At 34.0% G+C, this 7,877-nt stretch overlaps 1 long non-coding RNA gene across 1 annotated transcript; it reads left to right on the forward strand.

Annotated features, from left to right (window-relative positions):
- Positions 1-687: 687 nt before the first annotated feature.
- On the forward strand, positions 688-7,856 carry LOC114005681 (uncharacterized). The gene is made up of 2 exons (XR_003547520.1): positions 688-873; positions 4,547-7,856. It is a non-coding gene; the product is annotated as an uncharacterized LOC114005681 (long non-coding RNA).
- Positions 7,857-7,877: the final 21 nt, after the last annotated feature.

The following is a 7,877-nucleotide window of genomic DNA, read 5'->3' on the forward strand; positions in this document are numbered from 1 at the left end:
TTTTGATGTTATAAACGAGGATTCCCACAAAGACACATTTTTTATGTTATAAAAAAGGATTAACTCTTGATAGACAATATGGGTAAATCTCAAGAACAGTATGTTTAATGAAGGCAGGCAGACACAGAAGAATACATACTGTATAGTTTTGATTATATGAAAGTGTAGGAAAAAAAAAACATTCTACATCCACAGCAGAGAAGTAGTTGCTTGAGATTGGGTTGGGTGAAGGGTTAACCAAAAAGAAATTTGGGGGAAACTTTGGGGTCAATATTTTACTTGGTTGTATTGGAGTTTACACAGGTATAAAAACTAGTTACACTTCTTGAAATGTTCGATTAAGTTGGTGCATTTTGTTGTATATAAATTAACCTCAATAAAATTAATTCAAAAAAGACAGGGAAAAAAAGGTTGATTTAAAAAAAAATTTTTTCAGCATTCTTTGGAGTATTAAGAAATGAAAAATATGTATGTACTTGAAAACCAGAGTGGGGCTGGCAGGTGGTGTGGTGGTTAAAGACACTGGACTCCCACATGGCCAACCATGGTTTGAGTCCTGGATGTGATGGCTTGCTTTCTCACTTTCACTCTTTCTTTCTCCCTGGTCACATTAAAAAAATAATAAAGTTAGATAAAATAATTCTTAAAAAAGGCAAAAAAAATGTTTGTATTGGGAATTAAATTGATGAATTTCCTTTTTTTTTCATATTAGATTTGGGGCAAGATGGAAAGTCTCTACTAATTACGAATATTGATATGGAACCATGCCCCGTAGACCCCCAGCTAAGGATTATTCTTCAGTGGCTTCTTGCTTCTGAGGCTGAAGTTGCAGAACTTTATTTCCATGACTCGTCAAAGAAGGAGTTTATGCTAGTAAGTACCTACACTATGTAATGGTTACGAGAACCCTTCTTTTTCTTTTTCCAGTTTGTTGCCATAGGGCATGTTTGCTCACCAGAGAGAGAGAGAATAAAAATGAAAAATCATCCTGTCAAGGGAAGGCCAGGCTGCAGTCCCTTCTTTTACATTCTCCTCCTGGGATTTTGGGCATGCACACACATGCACGTGGTTTGATCTTTAAGCTATCAGGTCCAGGATTTGAACCTCAGTTGGTCATGTGGGAATCCAGTGCCTTAACCACTGTGTCATGCTGGCCCCATGAGGATACATTTAACAGTATGTCACGTTCTTGTCACATGGTTGGTCCAATAAGATGCCTGTTGAGGCAGAGTGGTTAAATAACTTGGGCAATGGAGTCCAACAGTTGGTCTTCATATGTTAGCTTTGCCCCTCTCTGAAAGCGTAACTTTCAGTTTCTTAGCTGTACCCTAGAAATGAGTACAGAATCTGTCTTACTTGGGGATTTTGAGGATTAAGTATAATAGTATAAAAGAGAAAACATGCAACTTAGTGTCTGGCGCATACCAAGTTCTCAAAGTTAAATGCCATTATAAGCATTTTGTGTTTATCTATGACAAGTTTGATTTATTCTCTATATTTAATTGATTCATAATTGTACTTAATAATTACTATATCTCTTTGACAGCTTAGTTTCATTTGTATGAAAAGCTGGCATATTATTAAACTAATAAAGGGCTATTAGGTGGCACAGAGGTTAAGGGAGCCAGATCCCATATTGCTGACTGAGTGGTTTCAATCCTGAATTCAGCAGCTTGAGAATCATGCTGGGTATGTGTGCGCCCATACCCAAAATCCTGAGAGGAGAATGGAGGAGAAAGGACTGCAGCATGACAATATACCCCGAGGGGATGGTTTCTCACTTTCCCTCTCTGGCAAGCGTACATGCCCTATAGCAAAAACTTAAAAACTAAAAAAGAAATTATGGAACAATAGAAGTTTAAACAAGATACTTTTATTGTAGTACTCACTGTGTGCCCAGCACTGAGCATCTTGTTAGTCATGATTTTCAGTTTTTAGGTTTTTGTCTCATAATTTACCTTCTTGGAACTTTGGTTTAATCTTATCTGTAGGATATAGAATAGTTCAGTGAGTAACCAAGGTAGATTGATGAACAAAAATGGTACAGTCAAGTTATTCTCATCTTCTGGCTCAGAATTGATGAAAGTATTGCTGAAAGAAGTATATGAAAAAGATATTTTATTTATTTATTTATTTATTTTGTATTTTGTCATTTATTTTTTCCTTAGACGTTTCAACTTTCCTAGTTTAGTTTCTATTTTGGGTCAGGAAGAGAAAATAAACAGAAAGATGCCAGAAAAATGAATTGTCAAGGGGAAAGAATGGGTAGGGCAAGTGTTAGAATTGACCTCAAGGAGGCAGCATTGTCAAGAATCACTTACTCTTAGGTAAAGTGAGGGCTAAGGAAGACTTATTAGGTAGAGAGATCTTGTCTCCATGTAACCTAGCCCTCAGGATCTTTGCTTGATGACTTAAGTGCTTAAATATGAATGTGAATTTCTTATTACATCTGTGGCTTATTTTAAATAATGTGTATGGCTTGTTTTAGCCACATGGCTTATTTTAGATAATGACCTCATTGGCTATATAGGTCTGGGCAGAGCTCACAATATCATTGGTAATAATAATGATAATAGACATATTTTGTGTCTTTCTGGTTAATATGCTGTAATTCTGACATCTTTTCTATTAAATAGAAGAAGTATTATTACCATAAGCATAACTAGAAGGTGAGGATATAATTGCATAAAGAAAATATAAAAGTATATTTAGGGGCCTAACTTGTGGTCTGGTGGTTAAGGTGACTGAATCCTATGTGACTAACCTCATGGTTATCTGACTCAGTGGCTTGAGAAAGATGCTGGGCCCCAGATCCCTAAAGGAGCTAGAGTTCGAGTAGAAGGAATTGTGTTACTATGCCCCACAGGGCAAAATGAAAAATGTTGGTGCTTCAAAGGACACCATCAAGAAAGTGAAAAGACAATCCAGAGAATAGAAAATATTTGTAAAATTCATATCTGATAAGAGAGTTGTACTTAGAATATGTAAAAACCTCTTATAACTCAATAATTAAAAGATAAATAATCCGATTAGAAATGGGCACAGAATCTGAATAGACGTCTCCCTATATAAGTGTCAAATAAGTATATGAAAAATATTCAGCCTTTGTAGCTATTTAGGGAAATGCAAATCAAAACCACTATGAGATACCACTTCATACTGACTAGGATTGGCTCTAATCAGAAAGACAGATAATAACAAATATTGACAAAGATGTGAAGAAATTGGATCCTTCATATATTGCTGCCGAGAATGTAAAGTAAACAACCAATTTGGAAAACATTCTTCCAGTTCTTCAAAAAGTTAAACATAATGTTATTATATAATCTAGTATTTCTACTTCTTGGTATATACCCAGGAGAAATGGAAACATATGTTCATGTAAAAATGTGCTCAAATGTACATGGCAGATTATTCATAGTAAATAAGAAGTAGGAATGCCCCAGGTGTCCATCAATTGATGACTGGTTAAGTAAAATGTCCTATATCCATGCAGGGGAACATTACTTGTCATTAAAAAGTAATGAAGTACTGATGTATGGTACACTGTGGAGGAACCTTGAAATAATTCTAAGTGACAGAAGATGATCACAAAGGCTACATACATTTTGTGATTCCATTTATATGAAACGTCCAGAACAAGACAGAGACCAGAAGTAGATTAGAGGTTGTCTAGAGTTAAGGGTCTTGGAAAGAAATAAGGAGTGATTTCTGCCAGATAGGGCTTTCCTCTTGGTGTGATGAAAATGTTCTAATAATAATTGTCATGATGATTGTATTGAACTCAGTGACTGAACTTAAAACCATTAACTAGTAAGCTTTGGATAAATTGTATGATACATCAATTACATCTAAATAAAGCTAAAAAAAGGTTAAGCATATTTCCACTACAAAAAAAAAATAGCTTTTCAGAATTTAACTTACAGATCTTATAAAACTTAAGACCTTTTATAGAACTTACTAGAAAAAAATGAGTGAAGGAAGACATGTTCTGATTGGTGGTGATAAGAGTAGATTTAAATCTATGTATTTACTTTTTTTGTTGTCGTTGAAACATTAGTGTTTCTTAACTTAGAAAGATGTATTTCCGTTGAGGCTAAAGTGTGTATTCTAGAAAAAAAAACACACTGTGCTGTGGAAGGAAAATCCACTTCCTTTTATTAAGCTTGACGTTGTCTTTATTATTTTATGTTCCTAATTGAAGGTGTGGTGGATGTATTTAGTTAGGTGAAGAATTTCCTGTAGAAATTTAGCCTCTGCACTCCCACACAGACTGTCCACTGGGTGAGGTTTGTGGAGTTCTGTCTGGCAGTCCCAAAATGTCATTCTGTGGAGAAGATGTGTTTATAAAGCGCAGGAAGGGGAAAATGTTTCATTTGGATAAGGGGGTGGCGGTTGAGGGGAGATCTTGTTATAACCAGGAAGCAATAGTTAATTGTAAACAGCAGGCTTTTTAGTTTTATCTGATGTTAAAAATAAAGTGAAACTTTATTGTTATAAAATCACTTTCAGTTAATATTTGTAATATCTTTCAATATCTTTTTAGCTTTCAAAATGCTTACAAGAAAAAGGATGGAAAGTGGGAGACCTTCTGCAGGCTGTGCTTAAGTACTACGAAGTGATGGAAAATGCTTCTAATGAGGAAAGATGCAAGTCACTGTTTGATTGGCTCTTGGAAAATGCATAGTGCAAAACCTCAAACCAGTATATTTTATTATTTGTTTTGGGAGGGAGGAAACATGCTTAGGGTAAAATTTGAATTTGAATAGCGAATATTAACATTTTAAGTGAACTGGGAGGAAAGTAAATATAACTTCTTAAGCGCTTTGTGTCATTACAGTGTATATAGTTCATACTTTTGTAATCGCTGTCAGATATTGCCTTCATTTATTGTTCTGTACACATGCTGAGATCCTAAGAAAATATATGTGAAGGGAATCCTAACCATGAGGTTTTCAGGGGCAGTGTCAGGTGGCTTTCTTTTTGCCTTCACATAGTGCTGGTAGAAACTGCACGGAAATGGCTGGGGGTAGGTTCCAGTGATAGTTATGATTCTGCTCCTTTGCAAACAAAGGGCATCTGATTAATAAGTAGTTTGATATCAGGAAATATAATGGAGGCTACTTCTGTTTCTTTCTGTTAGATTTTTTTTTTTTTTTTTTTTTTACTTTTAGTCCCGTTTTTTTAACTCAGGTTTTTTCATATGTCAGCTATTGGTAGCTTTTTCATTCCCCCACACTATTCAGTTTCTTAGCAGATATGTTTGTATTTTAGGTTTGTATAAACACCATAAGTGATACTTTCCCCATTCTTTCATCAAGTGAATTTATCTACCAGTGCTGCCAGTTATTTTGGCATGAAGGTGTGTGTGTGTGTGTGTGTGTGTGTAAAGGAGTACTTTAACCTTGCTAGTGGTTGCTTCATTTTTATTTCACTGTTTTCTTAGTTAGAAACCCACCGTTAACATTAAAAAGGTGCTTCAAAATAAAATGTCTATAAAGATTGTGCACTAAATAGTCTTTCCCTTTTTGACTATTTTGGACCCCCAGCTACCCTATAAATGAAAATTTAAGTTGCAAAGTATTGAAATTTTAAAAACAATTGTGAATATGGAAAGGAATTTAGAGAGGCCCAATAATAGTTTTCATTGTTGGATTATCCACTTAACCAAGGATAAATTTTTCCTAGGAAAAAATGGAATTCCCCTTTCCCCGATAACATGATGTTTGTGGGCTCTTCGTTTCCTATTACTTTGTCTCTAGTACTGCAGGTTTACATAACAAAGGACCAAGATCGTGTCTTGGTTTTGTATTATATATGGGCATGTATGTGTGAATTTTCATGTCTTTTACTAGCGAATTCGGGTAATCTAGGGTAAATCACATTTTGTGGGGAGTTTGATTTTGCTCCACTTATTTTCTTTTTTTCCCCGAGCACTGACTGTTCTGGAAGCTGCACAGAATTTAGAAGACATAGTATCTGCCAAGGAGTAGATAATAAGGGTTCTTACATAAATTTGAATTCATAATTATAGTAGAGAAACATGGTTTTTAGTGATAGATTCATACTAGCTTTTAAAAAACAATGTCAAAAGCTATTTCGACCATTCTGAGGTTTCATTGTAAACTGTCCTTTCTCAGTTTAACATACAAAACATAGACAAGCCTTAAACATAAATTTTCCTCAAGTTTCAAGTATGTTTTAAGGTGGAGAAACTCAGTCGATGTGTAACCAGAATTGTTTCTGCACTTAGGTTTTCAGAACTTGAAATATGGCAGCACTAAACTGGGTTTTTTAAACATTAGGACCAGAAATGTTTGTCCTTGTTAATTACAATGTGAACTTATCATTTAGTTTAGATTGCATTTTGACAAGTCTTCTGTCAAATTGTGTTTACTGACTTGAGTGTATTTATGAGTTTGAACAACAGTAAAACAGTTCTGAACTTCTTTTAAACTAATGCGACAATTTATTAGTTTTATAAAACTTTGCATTTGAAAACGTTTATTTCTGTTAATGATATATTCTCGTTGAGGCAAACTTTTCCTCATATTCTTATTTCCTTTGCATTTTGCAGGAGTTATGTTGGGCTCAGAGTTCCCTTGTATAACCACTGCGTGATAATAGACCAGTCATTAGGTGTTGGCATGTTTGGTAAATAAGAGTGGAACTCTACACTTCCATCAGTTCAGCACAGAGGTATAGAGACAATTATTAAGTACTGAAAGAGAGGCATGAGTTAAACTTCCTTATATAGAGAGAACATTTGAGTTTAAAAGAGTATTTTTTAGTCAAGTATGGTCTAACTGAACCTTTGTTAATGGCACTTTGTGTTTTTTTTCCCAAAGATATTCTAGATCTGTTTCGTTGTGCAATCTTCAGAACAGATCTGTTGAGGATAAGTATGTCTTATTTTATTACAAATCTGCTTGACATATTTATATTGTAACATTGTAATATTACTATTCTGTACGTTTTGGCCCTTATGAAAAATGTCTTATTCAGAACTATTAGTAGTGATGTGGCTGAATTTTCTGTTTATCAGTTTTAAAACCATTGAAACAATCTATGGAAACAAAGTGAGTAAGACTATTATTTCAGACTGAAATGTGATAATTCTTTCATATTCTTCCTTTCCTAAGCCAAGTTTAAGTTACTTTTATATTTTTGGTATATTAATATTGATTTTGAATATATGTACTGATTTATACAAAAGGAATGATTTATTTATAAGTCACAGAAAAATGACAATATCTGTTGGATGTTTGATGTAATTTAATGGCAATATCAAATGTTTGAGAGTATTCACTCAGTGGACATATGTGCTAACATCCTTATACATTGAAAAATATTTCACTTACCTTTTAGATATTTGATGTGAATTAATTCATAGTATTTTAATTTTGCTTAAATAAGGGTTTTATGTTATTGGTAGGAGAATTTTAAGTATGTACTAACTGCACTATGTATAAAGTGAAAGATCATTTATTCACGTGACTTTGGCATTAGGTGACTTTGACATTAACGCACGTTTCTCAGATGCAAAGTTAAGTCTTGATTCATCAGAGTCCATATTCCAATGATTACTAAGTTAATTATCTTGCTAATATTCTTCCACAGTTAATATTATCTTCTCATTAGTATATCACTTCACATTTTTTATCAAAAGAAACGTTCCACAGAATTTAAAAAAGTATGTGATGCATCCATATGCACAGTATAGGGAAAATACTTTTGGTTAAAAAACCTGTCTACCTTTCACCAGCACAAGAGAATTAGAACTTCATTGGGAATTAGAAAAACTAAAGTGAAATGCATTTTTTTCTCATTTTCAACAAAAACCCTTCAAGCATTTCCCCATTAACTGTATTCCTGCT

The sequence above is a fragment of the Tupaia chinensis genome, unplaced genomic scaffold, assembly GCF_000334495.1.
Source record: "Tupaia chinensis unplaced genomic scaffold, TupChi_1.0 Scaffold144262_1, whole genome shotgun sequence".
Classification (NCBI taxonomy): domain Eukaryota; kingdom Metazoa; phylum Chordata; class Mammalia; order Scandentia; family Tupaiidae; genus Tupaia; species Tupaia belangeri.